Here is a 14,568-nt window from a genome sequence, read left to right as displayed (position 1 = left end):
CTCAATAACTTCCACTTGAAGCAGAAAAAGATAGGAATTACGAACGCAGGAAAACGTGGCCTTAAGAAAAAAGAAAAACCTTCCCTCTGTGAATCATTTCTGCTTAGCCTCATGCCAGAATGATGGAGAATATTATGAGAAATTTATGAGGAAAAGTGTTTCGAAAGAAGCCAAAGTCTTCCCAACGAAGAACCGATTGGAGAGAACGTTTGATTTTTAATCGTTTTTAATTAATATTTCCGCTAGTTAAAGTCGCACAGCTATACCACATAGCTGAACGTAACCATGTAGCCAGGAAAATTGCGAATCTATCGATACCTGGTTCGATGCTGAGTTTTCTGTAATTCACCAGGAGTAGCGATGACATAGATAGATAGATATTTGCACACAACAACTTTTATTAACTTTAGGTGTCTGTCGCTTTTTCGCTTTTAACATAGAGTAAAAATGAACCCAAATCGAGGAAAAGAGCATAACTAAACTTTGATACGGAAAGGTCGGTCTAGGACAGCGGTTCCCAACCAGTGGTTCGCGAATCCTGGGGGGTCGCGATAAAAATATTGTAATGGCGGAGTTATAACACGCCTTGTTTCTGATGAAGTCTCATGTTCAAGCGGTTTCAAGCAAAATTTGCTCCTTTTTTTATTTATTTGTCTCTCGCACATCCGATACTCTTATCATTAAAATATTTGCGTACTTCCTGACATATTTTACATTTAAATAATTGAAGACTGTCATTGCAAAGAGCCGATTTTAGCGGCCTGAAGCCATGCCAAAAAAGCTCTACTTATGAATATAATGTCTTCCGATTCGATAATTTGAAAGTGTTCGCTTCCTCAGAAGCTTTTGATCGGAAAGATTGATTATACTTGATGAAAACATTACATAGAGCATATACGAGCGTGTACGATATCTTGATGTTTAGTTTCTTTACCATTAATTTGAGTCTGAGGAAGAGCTATAGCTCTGCTCCTGTGTTGAGTCAAAAATGCATAGAAGTGAGATCACGCTGTTGTTTGTTGCTATAATTTTCACACTGCATGTTCTACAATTTACTTCGAGCTTTATGGTCGAAAAAGGGAAAGGATAGCTAGCAAACCAAAAATGCCACAGGAAGTATCAAAAATTAATTACTATAAAAAGTTTTAAAGGGTGAAAGTTTTGTATTGTAAAGTTTACGCAGTAAAAAAAAATCATCGGAATTTAACCATACAACTTAATAAGCGCTCTATGTAAATTGGGAATTTGTGAAAAAAATGTCTTTTGTGAAAATTCAGCAAAAAAAATATTTGTTTTGTTAAACATTACCTTTTTTGGGTAAAAATTAAAGTAAATGCTTATTTTGAACCTAGACACTTCTATTATTTTTCAATATACGCATTTCACTCCACAAACATCCCATTTTCAAATTGTTTTTAAAGTTGATTGAAGTTCAACGCAGAATTTTGATGAATTTGTTTCGCATTCATTTTTTAGCGATCATTTTAGTTCGAAACAATATTTTTAATTCTATAATGGAGTGCATTAGTGTGACGTCACTTCCGAGCTGCCTGGTTCAGCAGTTTGTGAACCATCATTCCGTTCCCATGTTATCTCTACGAGGAGCTAAGTGAGGTCTAATATATGTGGAATTATGAAAAGATTTACCTATTTCTTCGTTTTAAAAAGCACTTATTTCAATACCAAGTAAGTTGAAGTATCAAATGCAATCAGTCTTATGTTCATTTTCGGCACAGATTTTATTTGAGAATGAGATAAAGTTTTGTTTACGTTCGCGTAATGAATCATTGAGCTACCATTCTGCATGTAGTGTTACTATTATTGTCGCAAATTTTCCTTCAATCAAAAACTACTTGAATTGATGAAACTATTTCCATATTAAATGAGCAAAAGTCTCCAAAAAATCCGTAATTCACGAAATTTTTGGGTTTTTTTTTTTCGGTTTTTCAGAATAACATAAATGTTTGTTTGCATTCGTAGAGATGTAGTGTTGGTGGTAATTCTGCCAGTTTTTTAAAATATTCTGCATATTTCAACTCAGTTATGAAACTTTTTATGACATTTCATAGTATGTTAAAGCATCATATGCAATGCATATATCAAAAAATTTTGTTTATCATCACTGAATGAACCACCATGCTCCACATTGTGTTGCTACTATTTTTAACTCTAAACGAATTCCTCACACATTTTTCTCTCATTAAAAGCAAGTTACATTGAGATTAAATAAGTCAAAGTCACAAAATAAACGGCATTTCCCTAGTTTCATGGGGTTTTTTTCTGTTTTTGAACGTTTGTTTACATTCGTCGTACCGATATCCTACGTTATATCGTTTACCGGTTCTGTTTATTCTGCAGATATTAATTTCTTCCTAGAATTTATTAGCCGTAAGTTTTATTATTTTGGTTGAAAGTAAGTTAGAGCAAGAAATGCAATAATTTTAAAGTATATTCTATGTTCACTTAACCACCCATGTTCCATGTTGTGATGCTTCAATTTTCACTGTTCACTAATCACTGCAGGTTTTTCTTGGATTACAAAGCATTTGCATGGGTAAAAGTTTTAAACTAAAGTTACAAAATACATACGTATTTCATACATTTCATATACCGCTATTTGTTCTTGACAGCAAGACATTTGTCCAGATTTGTTGAACCTATATATCATTTGCTGTGTAGTGTTGGTGTTATTTTCTACTTTTATTAATTTGTTCTTAGTATTTTATTAGTCGCCCCTCGCTACTTTGCGCTTCGACTTTCGCGCCTTCACTACATCGCGGTTTTTTCTAGTTTTTTTTCTCTCCAAATATAGTAATTAGCCTTTTTTATGCACTCGTGTAAACATTTTTCTACAAAAGAATTACAAAGTATATGTCTTTTAAGTAAGGTAAGCTTTTAAGTTAGGTCTGAGGTGCAAGTTGTAGCAGTTGAGGGAGTGGAGGTATAAAATTGCCGAAGAAAGTGTAAGGAATCGCTATCTCATTTTAACCGTTAAGCACTAACTGGAAAGTATAAATCACTGTATTATTTACTAGGGGATAAATACATCTGTAAATGGTGTTGAACAATGTACTATCTTTTTAAGTTAAATATGTAAATGTAGAGGAAGAACAGGGGCTGCTACGGTCACTAACGGGCAATTGATTCATCATCGAACAAGTTGAGGTTTCTCATAGACTAGTAGTAGTGTATAAGAACTGCATGTGTGTATATTTTATTTCCCAACAATTAACAATGTGATATCTATTACGTCTAACATATCTAATTTTCTCATATTTTGTGCAACATATTAAGTAATACAAATGTAATGGTGGCTAAGGATGCTGTTTTATGTCTAGGGGGCTCTAACTATGATAACTTATTTAAATTGCCGTAAGTAAATGTTATGCGCTCTAATTAGAAAAATATATACAGAATCCTACTTCGCGGAAATTCAGTTATCGCGATAAAGTCTGGAACAAATTAACCGCAATAAACAAGGGTTGACTGTAATAGGTTTACATTTAAAAAAAATTATGTGATTGAGACAATACCTAAAGTAGACAAAGTGAGGAAAAAGATCAACTCTGCATTTTGCTTCAAAAAAGAATGGGATTCTAGGAAAAGTATCTGTCTTTAAGCCGTTCTACACTGTGGCTTTTACTATCGAAATTCCAAGTATTTTGTTACCTAATACATTCAGTATAAGACTTTTAGCCGACACTCATCTTTCATGTCATTCAAACATGATTTCTAAGAATATGTGCTGAAAATTGCTTAATTGAAATGTGTTGTTTACTTATAAATCTGATAATTTTTGAATATTTTGATTGGAACATTTTATCTGCTTAGTTGCATTTATGTACATCTTTTGATATATTCCTTTTTTCCTTCAGAACCATGAATTTTTTGCACCCATTTGCAATCACTTCAGTGAGCGTGATGGCTTAGATTCCCAAAAGATGAGAAGCAGAAAGAAATTAGAACAGAAATATAAGGTAAAATTTAGTTTTATTATGTTAATATCTATGCATAATCATTTAATTTTATACAATAAGAATTAAAAGTATATTAAGTTAAAATCTGTTGGGTCATTCAAGAACCTGACATATTTATTACTTTTTACCTACATTTTACTGCTAAATAATTATATAAGTATGTATCTCGCAAGAGAATTGTCATGTGAGGAAATCGAAGAAATAACTTCATTCGAAAATTGAAATACTATCAGCCCCTTTTATTCAGGTAGCTAACCTCCCGGAACCGAATATTTTCCCTTAAACGCAATGTTAACAATCCCCATTTAGTCGAATAATTATTTTCTTGGACAATCAAATTATATTCATCAGTTTCGCAAAGATTTTTGTCAATATATTTGAAGGAAGGTTACGACCTCCCCCCCTCCTCCTCTGAATCCACACTAGTCATTCGCATTTTCTGTGGTCTCCTTTGAGAGAAAGGTTACCATATTTGGTTATCTATCAAATTCTTTTGATATTTGGTTTTGAGCTTTAAATGTTACCACAATTGTCATTAGTGTGTGTTAAAATATATATTTGATCCCACTGTTATAATCATCTCCCTAGCGTTACCTTTACCAGTTTGTGTCGCAAACCCGTTCTGTATTTGTCAAGAAGTATGCAAAAATATTTTAATCACATTTTTCCTCCCAGACAGTTTCTTAATCTCGGCCTGGTAATATACCCTAGCTCCTATATGGGGGATATAACTAGCTTTATGCATGGTAAACGAATTTGGTTAGCAAATAGGGATGTACCAAATATTTGTTGGTATTCGATTCACTGAACTATTCGACTCACAAAACAAACCAAACATTAGGTTCAGCCGAATAACCTTGCAACTGTAAATACTCGGACAATTTGTTAATAAACCCATATTTATGTATACAATGAATTAATGTTATAGTATACAGATTGTTACTTACTAATATTGTCACATTCAAAGTAATTTTATTGTTAACACTTAGATATTACATTTAAATTTCGTTGCTTTTCAGTTTTCTTTCTTCTTCTAAGTTTATGACGTCGTATGACATTAATATAAAATGAGGCAAAGGATAGAAAGTGCCAATTCAAATAAGTATTCCTCTGAACAAGAGAGTATACTATTTTAGCCATTAGTGTTCACATATTTTTTTCTGTTTTTCACTGTTGGTTTAAAAAAAAATATTTGAATATTTTTACTCAAAATAGCTCAATTTCCTAACATTTCCCAATTTTTGGAAGAACATTTCCAAATTGACAAATATCCTTATTTTTAGCTTTATTGCATGCATATCTAATGTAAAATTTCCTCAAAAGTTAAAACTATCCCTTAAAAGTTCTTACTTAATATATTCTTATTTTCAAGACCAAAATCCACAGAATGGAGTAGCAACCCTCTTTTTTAAACCTTTCTTACTCAAAAAGGATTTATGTACAGCATTTTTTCCTTTTAGGTCATCATAACTGGAGTGTCTGGAGTCAGATTCATTGGCGTAGCAATAAGTTTTTCATATGGACTGATATTCGCTTACAGCTTAAAGTGTTTGTATTGAAAATGTACATATTATAAATGTATGTAAAAAAATAAAAGTTTTATGTAAAAAAATTGAATATTATTTGTTACACAAAATGTTTAACATTCAAAAGAATAATTCTTATTTAAAATATATAAGTCTAGTAGTATATATTTGTTTTACTTTTTATGCCTTTCTTTTTCAACGGGTATTTAATTAAGAAATATCAGAGAAGTAACAAATATTCATTTCCTAGAAATGCATTTATCCTTAAAGTGAATTATTTAAATATAAATTTTTCAGAAACTCTCTTTTGAAGAACAAAAGTGGGATAGACTTAAAAAAAAACTATTCACTATTGTTTTTTAATTAATTTTTAATGTGTTGATTTAATTTTTTCCTATCATGAATGTTTACACAATTACAAGTAATCCAATGTTGTTTTGGTAGGAAGATTAAGGAGAATATTACCCCCAGCTTCCAATATTGTTAAGTTTTCAATATAGACTTCTCGTACGGGAGGGGAAACTGCTCCCTCGTTTCAAAATGTCATATTTCATGAGAATAGAACCATTAATTGGAAATGGGTAGTTTACAATGGTCATCCAATGAAATTTTTCATGCTATGTTTGATATTTATAGAGGCTCTTTTAACCAGTAATGTTAAAAACTAATAACATAGCCCAATTTTACAGTACAAGTTCAGCTTTGGATACACCGAAGCCTCCTCACTTCTTTTAATCCCCACTTTTGTGGTGTACCAGCTGCCTATGATTTTCAGAAATCCCTTAAAAGATATCAAAGGTTCATATAAATTTGCATTGCGGTAAGCCGCTGCATTTATTTACATTTATTACAGTTTTTTGTCTACATTCTGTTTTCTGCCAGACGTCATCAATAAGCTCACTTCTTTTGCATTGAAGAAAAGGGCTCCTCATAACCACGAAATGCATGTATGCTGTATCTGTGATCAAATGTAGCTGAGCCTTGTTTCTGTAGTCAGGTGTGACAAATCAAACCATTTAACAATGCCATCTGAAAAAGGAACTAATGTATATATAATATATTTACATTTTATACTTACTACCAAAAATTCATTCACAAAAGACATAATAAGAATTGTAGAAATATGGGAAACAAAGAAGACAAAGATTAATTTTCAGTTAATAAATCTACTACAACCATATCAAGTAATTTAAAGAAAAAATCATGGTATGGAACTGAGATTTTGGAAATTTAAACCATGGCGATGCAGTTGTTGTGAATGGTACCGATAAAAATCGGCTGTTTTTCTAAATGTAAAAGATAATGAATACTACTGATTTCAATGATCACTCATTCCAAGGATATTTTGAGAATTTGGAATCTGTACCTAACATTTTTTTCTTAATTTTAAAAATTATACCAATCCTCCAAAAAAGAGAAAAAGTTAACAAAAGGGATATTTAAACTATTTTGATATTTACATTCAAGAAAATCTACAAAAAAAAAAACTTATCTAAGGTATAAATATATCATATAGCGCATTTTAAAAATGTAAATAAAAAACGTCTTGTAAAGTACATACAGTCGACTCTCAAACCCACTGAGCTGAAATCCGCAATTGAAGTAGTGAGAAGCAAAGGGATGTAAGTGCAAAAATTAAAAATTTGGAGCCAACTAGAGGACAAAAGGTAGGTGAACCTCTCCTCTGTTTTGGGGTAAGAGATATTACTAATAGCAGGGGGGGTGGAGAAAGGACACCTGTTGGCTCGAGACTGAAGAGGGCCTAAGATTTTTAAAAGGAGGGGTAAAATATGTAAAGAGATGTAGTTGTAAACAATTTGGAGGGGGCTTGTAAAAGTCATTTGTGACGGGCCCCAAACCGGTTAATGAAGGCCTACCTAAGACTGCAACTTCAAAGGTTTTTTACTCAAAACTCGAAAATGTCCATTTACTTCTCAGTGATTCAATTGTCTAAAATTTGCACAATATTTCAGATCAAAACAATGAAATTTACACAATAAAATATAGAGTTGGAATCTGAAATAAAAATAATATTTAAAATTAATGATAAGAAAAGTTAAATGTTTAAAAAGTTGAATAAATTTGTGTTTTAAGGTTAAATTCCAACACATTGTTTGAATAATAAGTCTATCATAATTATTTTATAATAGGATTTGTACTGACTACTGACTGTCAGATTTCACTACTTCAAGATTTCTTTCTGGTGGTTTTTAAAATGTAAGGTATTAAACTCTTACAATTTCATTTAATACATAAAGCAGTTACTTTCAATTAAGTGTCAATGATTGAAAAAGGGGGAAAAAATCAATATGTGAGGAAATAAAATAAGTACAAGTTCTAGAACACTGAATAATAAAAAATAAATACACATAGCATTTTAGGTTTAATTTCGTTAGACCTGGGCTAATTTTTTTTCCTTAAAAATAGCTCAGAAAATGACAGAAGTAAAATTAAATGATCATTATGAGCTGTAATAATCGAAAATAAATTAAGAATGCTGCAACAGAGAACAAATTGTAAAATTATTGTTCTGAAAGCTTTTCCAAAGTTTCATTATTTTATCAGCACTTTTCTCGAGATTTGAAAGAAGCAAAGTACTGAAATAAAAATTCAAAAAAATTCAGAACTTTTCCACGAATTCAACTTTAGAAAATTTGTACACGAAACATTGAATAACAATTTGTAAATCCATATTGTGGTATTTTGTGATGTATTAAAAACTTGTTAACGGTACGAAAACAAGTTACATTTTGAAATGTCTGGCTAGTGCCACCACTCACAAAACTAATTGCACACAATGTTTCAAGTTTTAATAACTCCAATTAATTTTTGACAGTTGCTTCGTTAAATTAAATACAGAATACAAAATCATAAATATTTTACATATAATCAGATATGAAATAAAAATCCAAAAGTATTCAATATATTATGCTAATGGCAGTGTTAGAAATCCTTAGAAAAAGTAACTAGTCCGTTAACAGAATAACTGGTCAACTAAACAACAAATGCAGTTAAACTAGAAATGTGTTCCTACATCAGATTGTAACCATTTTACTTAATTTTTAATTTTTTGTAAAATCTTCAAAATGTAGTTATAATTGGCTTTAATTAAAAATTCATCTAAGAAAAATTTACCTCAATTTAATCAAACAAAATTACTGCAAATTTAAAAATAAAATTTTAAAGCTGTAAATAATATGATATTTCTGAATTAGAGATGATCATTAACTACTATTACTACTATTGTTGGAGCAAGTCTAACCCAATACTCCGACAGTATCACAATGTTGTGAAAAAGATCTGCGTAGACTTCACAATGCTGCCAGATTAGGTTTGCACCGACTTTAGTCTCAGGGACTTGAACTCTATTTCATGGTGGTGGGACCAGGACCCTGGATTAAGACATCAGGGGGCCCTAGGCTGTCGGGGCTCATCTGTAGTCAATCCTTACAATTTTAACCATTAGCCAAAATAGTTACGGGCCTTTTCGGATCCCAGGCCACAATCTAGTTTGCCAATTCGGTAAGCAGGGCTTGGGTTTGAGTTTTCACTGGCCTTGGACTAGCGGACTGCCAGCGATTTCAATCGCTGCTCATGGGGGAAAAATTATTAGCATACTTTTGGAAACTGGTATCACTAAAACTTTATGTGAACGACTTCCATCCAATTTAAAGTTTTCTTAAATTAAATTAAGAGGAGGTAATCTAGAACAGTGGTTTTCAACCAGGGTTGGCCGGATTGGACCCAATAGGTTTTTTTTTTTTGAAAAACCCATTTAAAAAAACCTATTATTTAGCCCACTTTTGGGTTTTTTTAAATTTTTTGAGAAGTTTTTTAAAAAAATAATTAATTTAAATATTTTTACAATTTAAACTTCTATTTTGTTTGTTCTTCACCACAGATAATGGACATAAAAATGAATTTTGAACTTTAATAGTATTTCTTAACTCTTAACGGCATTAAAAATACTTCAAAGATTTAAAAAATATATATTTAACTTTTATCTTTAACTGGTCAATAAATAACTCAAATTATCTTGACTAAGTCCTGTCACGTCTGGTTTTCTCAATATTTGTAGATTGTACAGAGGAAACTACTCTAGCTAAAAAGGCTTTCATGTGAATTATTTTCTGCAACCCGACACGTCACAAATTTCGAATTAACAAGTTATATTTTTTTAGAAATTAACAGGTTTTACAAATGGTCGGACAGAAAACAGAATAGGATGTACAGTATTTTCATTATCTTACAAAAAAGTTTAATATTTCTTAATCTGTACACAGAAATAGAAAAACAGGCAACATAAAATTCAAAGAAATGTCTTGATTAAGCTGGAATTCAGTAAATAGGGATTTAAACTACTTGAGGTTCTACAGTAGTTTTGCATAAAAAAATGAAATGCAATAAAGTAAAATGCAAAAAAAAAAATAGTAGTAATTAAAAACGAACAATAGATTTTATCACTCAAGAAGTAATTTTGCCTTAACTGTTGGTAATCATGGAAACTAAAAAATCTGAAACTTCACCATTCTTGGGTTTTGTCGTCTTTCATACTCTTCTTCAGAAAATGTTGAATTTTAACTAGTTTTCCAGCTTTTTTTACCCCAAGACAATTCTTGTGCTTTGTTCATATACTTCGCTACAATGTGCTACAAGTACCCTACATTTTTCCCTAAAAAAAAAGACAAAAAAACCCACATTTCTTTTAAAAAACCCAGCTTTAGTTGGGTTTTTGGGTTTTATTTAAAAAAACCCTGGGTCCATGGGCTTTTTTTAAAAAAACCCGGGTTTTTGCCAACCCTGTTTTCAACCTCTCTGAATCCATGTACTGCTCTCGCATATCATTAACTATGTGTAGCTCCAACAACTTTTCGTTCAAGAGGTAATAGATTTAATATCTAAAAATACTATAAATCACAGCAGAAAATCAGATAGCAAATGAAACAACACAGGACAGGCAGATATTGGCTGTACAAATGCAAACACTTGTCTTGCTCTCAAAAACAAAAGAAGTACATAAAATGCATGAAATACAGTTTTATATTTTAAATACAGTTTTTGTTGACTGTGACTGATCTATTACCAATGCAAATGGTTTTTAATAAAACTTGCAGTAGTTAGTGAACAGTGAAAATTGATGCGTCACAACATGGAACATGGGTGTTTCAGTGAACATAGACAATAGCTTGCATTTTTTTTTTAACTTATTGTGAACCATAAGAATAAAATTAAAGACTAATAAATTCTAGGAAGAATTTAATATCAGTAGAATAAACGGTACCAGCATAAGATATAACGTAGAAGGATTTAGGTACCACGAATGTAAACAAACATTTATCTTATTTTTTTTTAAAAATACATAAAATTAGGGAAACACGGTTTACTTAATCTATGTGAATAGCTTTTAATTTGTGAAAAATGTGTAACGAATGTGTTTAGCGAGAAAAATAATAGCAGCAACACAATATAGAACATGATCATGGTGGTTCATTCAGGGATTATAAACAAAATTTTATGATATACACATTGCATAAGATGCTTCAACACACAATGAAATGTCATAAAAAGCTTCATAACTAAGTTGAAATATGCAGAATTTTTTTTAAAAAAGAGGCAGAATTAACACCAACACTACACTTCAACGAATGTAAACAAACACTTACGTTACTCTGAAAAACCGAAAAAAACCCCCCATAAATTTCGTGATATACGGATTTTTTGGTGACTTTAATTCATCTAACATGGAAATAGTTTCATCAATTCAAGTAGTGTTTGATGGAAGGAAAATGTGCGACAATAACATTAACAACACATGCACAATGGTGGCTCAATGGTTTACTACGCGAACGTAAACAAAACTTTATATCTAATTCTCAAATAAAATCTGTACCTAAAAGGAACATAAGACTGATTGCCTTTGATACTTCAACTTACCTGGTATTGAAATAAGTGCTTTTTAAACCGAAGAAATTGATAAAACCTTTCCTAATTCCACATATATTAGACCTCACTTAGCTCCTCGTAGCATGGTGGTTCAGCTCAGTAAATCAGACGGCAAACGAAAACAAAACTTTATTTAATTCTCAAAAAAAAATCAGAACCGAAAATGACATAAAACTTGTTGCATTTAATACTTCAACTTACCTGGAATCCAAATAAGGGCTTTTCAATGCCAAGAAATTTGAATGATAACTTTTAATTTGGCAAAAAATAAACCTCACTCAGCTACTCCGTAGGAATAACATGGGAATGAAAGCAAAGAGGATGACGTCACTGAGCCAGCGCTAGCGGAAGTGACGTTTTTACTAATGGACTCCATTTGCAATTATGCTTTCGCTCTTGTTATAAACTATGGAGCTGAATCATCGAAGAAAAAAATCTCTCAAATATTTTACTGTCTATTCGTGTGTGCGCCCGTTTCTTTTTTTCTTTTTTTTTTTTTTTTTGCTTCTTATTTATAACCTAGTACCCAAGGGGCAGCCAACTTCTTTCAGAGTTTGGAAGGAGTTCGCATAAGGAAAAAGGTTGGGAACCGCAGGTCTAGGGAGTTTGGGCATCGTCGATGGCGCCATCAATTGGGCGCCGGGAACATTGGGCTCACAGAAAATTGGGCCCAATGTTCCCAGCATCCAATACGCTCGGTGCCCAATGTTTCCGGCGCCCAATCTTCCCATTTCGTCCGACGGTATTAGAAATTATAAGCATAGAAAACAATTGGTTAGTTTCTCATTTTGAAATTAACCTATTTACAATTTGATTTGAATTATCTGGATCATTTTTTGAAGCAAATGCGTTAGGCATTTTTTTTTGGTGGGGGGGGGGGGGGGGGCGTTGCCAGAAGTGACTAGACGATTTGATTGTAGCTTTTGATATGTCAGTGCTATTAATGTCAATAATTGAATCCAAAAATTGATGCATCGCATAATTTGTAGTTGTTTAAGAATTAGTTAATTGATTCGAATTAATTTATAGGAATGTTATGGATGAACTATTTTATTTTTCCCATTGAGTTATATTCTGTGAGAGTATTAATTATTATAATTAATATATTTCAATTGTTTTGCTATAATGTCAGATGATGTAATGCAGCATTCCCCCCCCCCCCTGTAATTTGAAATGAAATCCCTTTAAATAACTTTAAGAAAGCACAAGCACTATTAATTGCCAATAATATCAATTACCAAGTATTTAGTTTACCATTCATGTATTACTTATCATTTTTGGGCTGTTAATTTTTAAGAACATAGAATTTCGAAAATGATTATTATAAATAACCTAGCACTTTATTACTTTATTTAAATAATTACTTTCAAACATTGTAACACAGCATGATACAATATTTAAGTAGCTAGCTTTCTTGTTTTGAATAACTTGATATATTCGCAATTTAATTCTGACATTTTGTTTCGAAAATGCCTGGAAGCAGTATTGTGAGTTGTTCGAACAGATCCGAACAAGACTGCTCTTTGAAAATATTTCCTAAGGACACTACAGTAGATGTTTTCAATCAAAAACTGACCAAAAAATATGTGCATGCATTTTATAGAGATGTGTCGTTCATGAACGAACGGGTCAAAAAGAACGAATCCTTAAAATGAACGGATCCGTTCGTTCACTTAAAAAATGAACGACCATTCTTTTGAACGGTAAGCAGTTCAGAACACTGGATTGATACACGAGTTGAGTGAACGATCCTCTGAAGAATGGATCATTAAAAAGAACGACATTGCCCACCTCAAGTATTTTAGTAGACACAGACGCATACCTGCATATAAATTGTAAAAAAAATATGCATGGTATACATCTATATATGTATGAGTATATAATTGTTTTAAATTAGCTTACATTTAGAGATTATCTAACGATGATTCTTTTTCCTTACCCTTTTTTTTTTCCAGTGTGCAATCGACATCTTGGAATTGATTAACCATTGTATTAAAATTAGAAAATACAAAAAAAAAAAAAAAAAAAAAAATCATTTGGAGAGAAATAAGTTAGGTTATCTTTCTTAACATTTTCCAAGACTTACGAAACGTAGCTCTTTATTTTAGTTCACAATTAATTTCCATAAATTAATTAACTTAATTGTTCATAACTGTAATAAACTCTGCAAATTGTATTCTGCATTTCATTTAATTTCTTTGTTCTTTGTTTCTTTTTTGTTGTTTTAATAAATAAAAAAGCTTTGTAGAAATAGAGCCAACCCCTTCCCCTCCTTTTCCCAGTTTTCAAAAAAAAAAAAAAAATCTCTAATATATATGGATTTTTAAGTTCAGCTATATGAACTCATATCTCAGTTTTAAGCATGTTTTCTCTTTCGAAAGCGGGATGAATTTGTTTCTGACAAATTCAAGTTTTCACTTTGAAGGATTGCAATCAGTTTTGAAACTTTTCTTTTTCAAGCGTTCCTTTTTCTTTCCCTCCATATTAATTCTTTAAAGTTAATTAATTTGTTTCTTAGAGTTGTAATTTTTATTTACACTAAATATCCTACGAAAAGGATACTGATACAATATTTTGAAAGTTACTTCATAATAGCATATGAAGGAATCATGTAAAAACATATTCTCCATAACAAAAAAAATCGACGCACCAAGAAGCAAACATCCGATTGCTTTGAAATTTTGTTTACATGAATGTTTTGATCAGATATGCAAATGATTAAAATTTGGTGAGCAGTGAATGAATAGTTTGATCTCCAGCGCATCGAAACTGCGTATCCAGCATGTGTATAAACAACAGTTCTTCTACAGTTGTTACAACTTTCGTTTGATTGCAATTAAGATTAACTTTCAGCAACTTAAAAATGCCTCGCTGCGTAGTTCGTGCTCATTAGGAGCAACTGTCGGAGTTTAAAAGAAGTCGAATCATTGGACTGAAAGTGGCCGGTTGGTCAAATCGGAGAATCGCTCGTCATTTGAGTCGAAGTGATGCGGCGATTCGAAGATGCTGCCAAGGATGGGTGGAAAATGGCAGAATTCAGCGTCAAGATGGTAGCGGTCGACCCAGGGTCACAACAGATCGTGAAAACAGAGTGATTGTCCGATCAGCTGTCACAGCGCTTT

At 31.8% G+C, this 14,568-nt stretch overlaps 1 long non-coding RNA gene across 1 annotated transcript; it reads left to right on the top strand.

Moving 5' to 3' along the window:
* The first annotated feature begins 1,527 nt into the window (after positions 1 to 1,527).
* On the top strand, positions 1,528 to 5,524 carry LOC129229918 (uncharacterized). The gene is made up of 3 exons (XR_008581125.1): positions 1,528 to 1,686; positions 3,876 to 3,977; positions 5,438 to 5,524. It is a non-coding gene; the product is annotated as an uncharacterized LOC129229918 (long non-coding RNA).
* The last annotated feature ends 9,044 nt before the right edge of the window (positions 5,525 to 14,568 follow it).

This window comes from Uloborus diversus, chromosome 9 (genome assembly GCF_026930045.1).
Source record: "Uloborus diversus isolate 005 chromosome 9, Udiv.v.3.1, whole genome shotgun sequence".
Classification (NCBI taxonomy): domain Eukaryota; kingdom Metazoa; phylum Arthropoda; class Arachnida; order Araneae; family Uloboridae; genus Uloborus; species Uloborus diversus.
The sequence above is the reverse complement of the archived record's forward strand: the minus strand, read 5'-3'. Positions and strand labels throughout refer to the sequence as shown.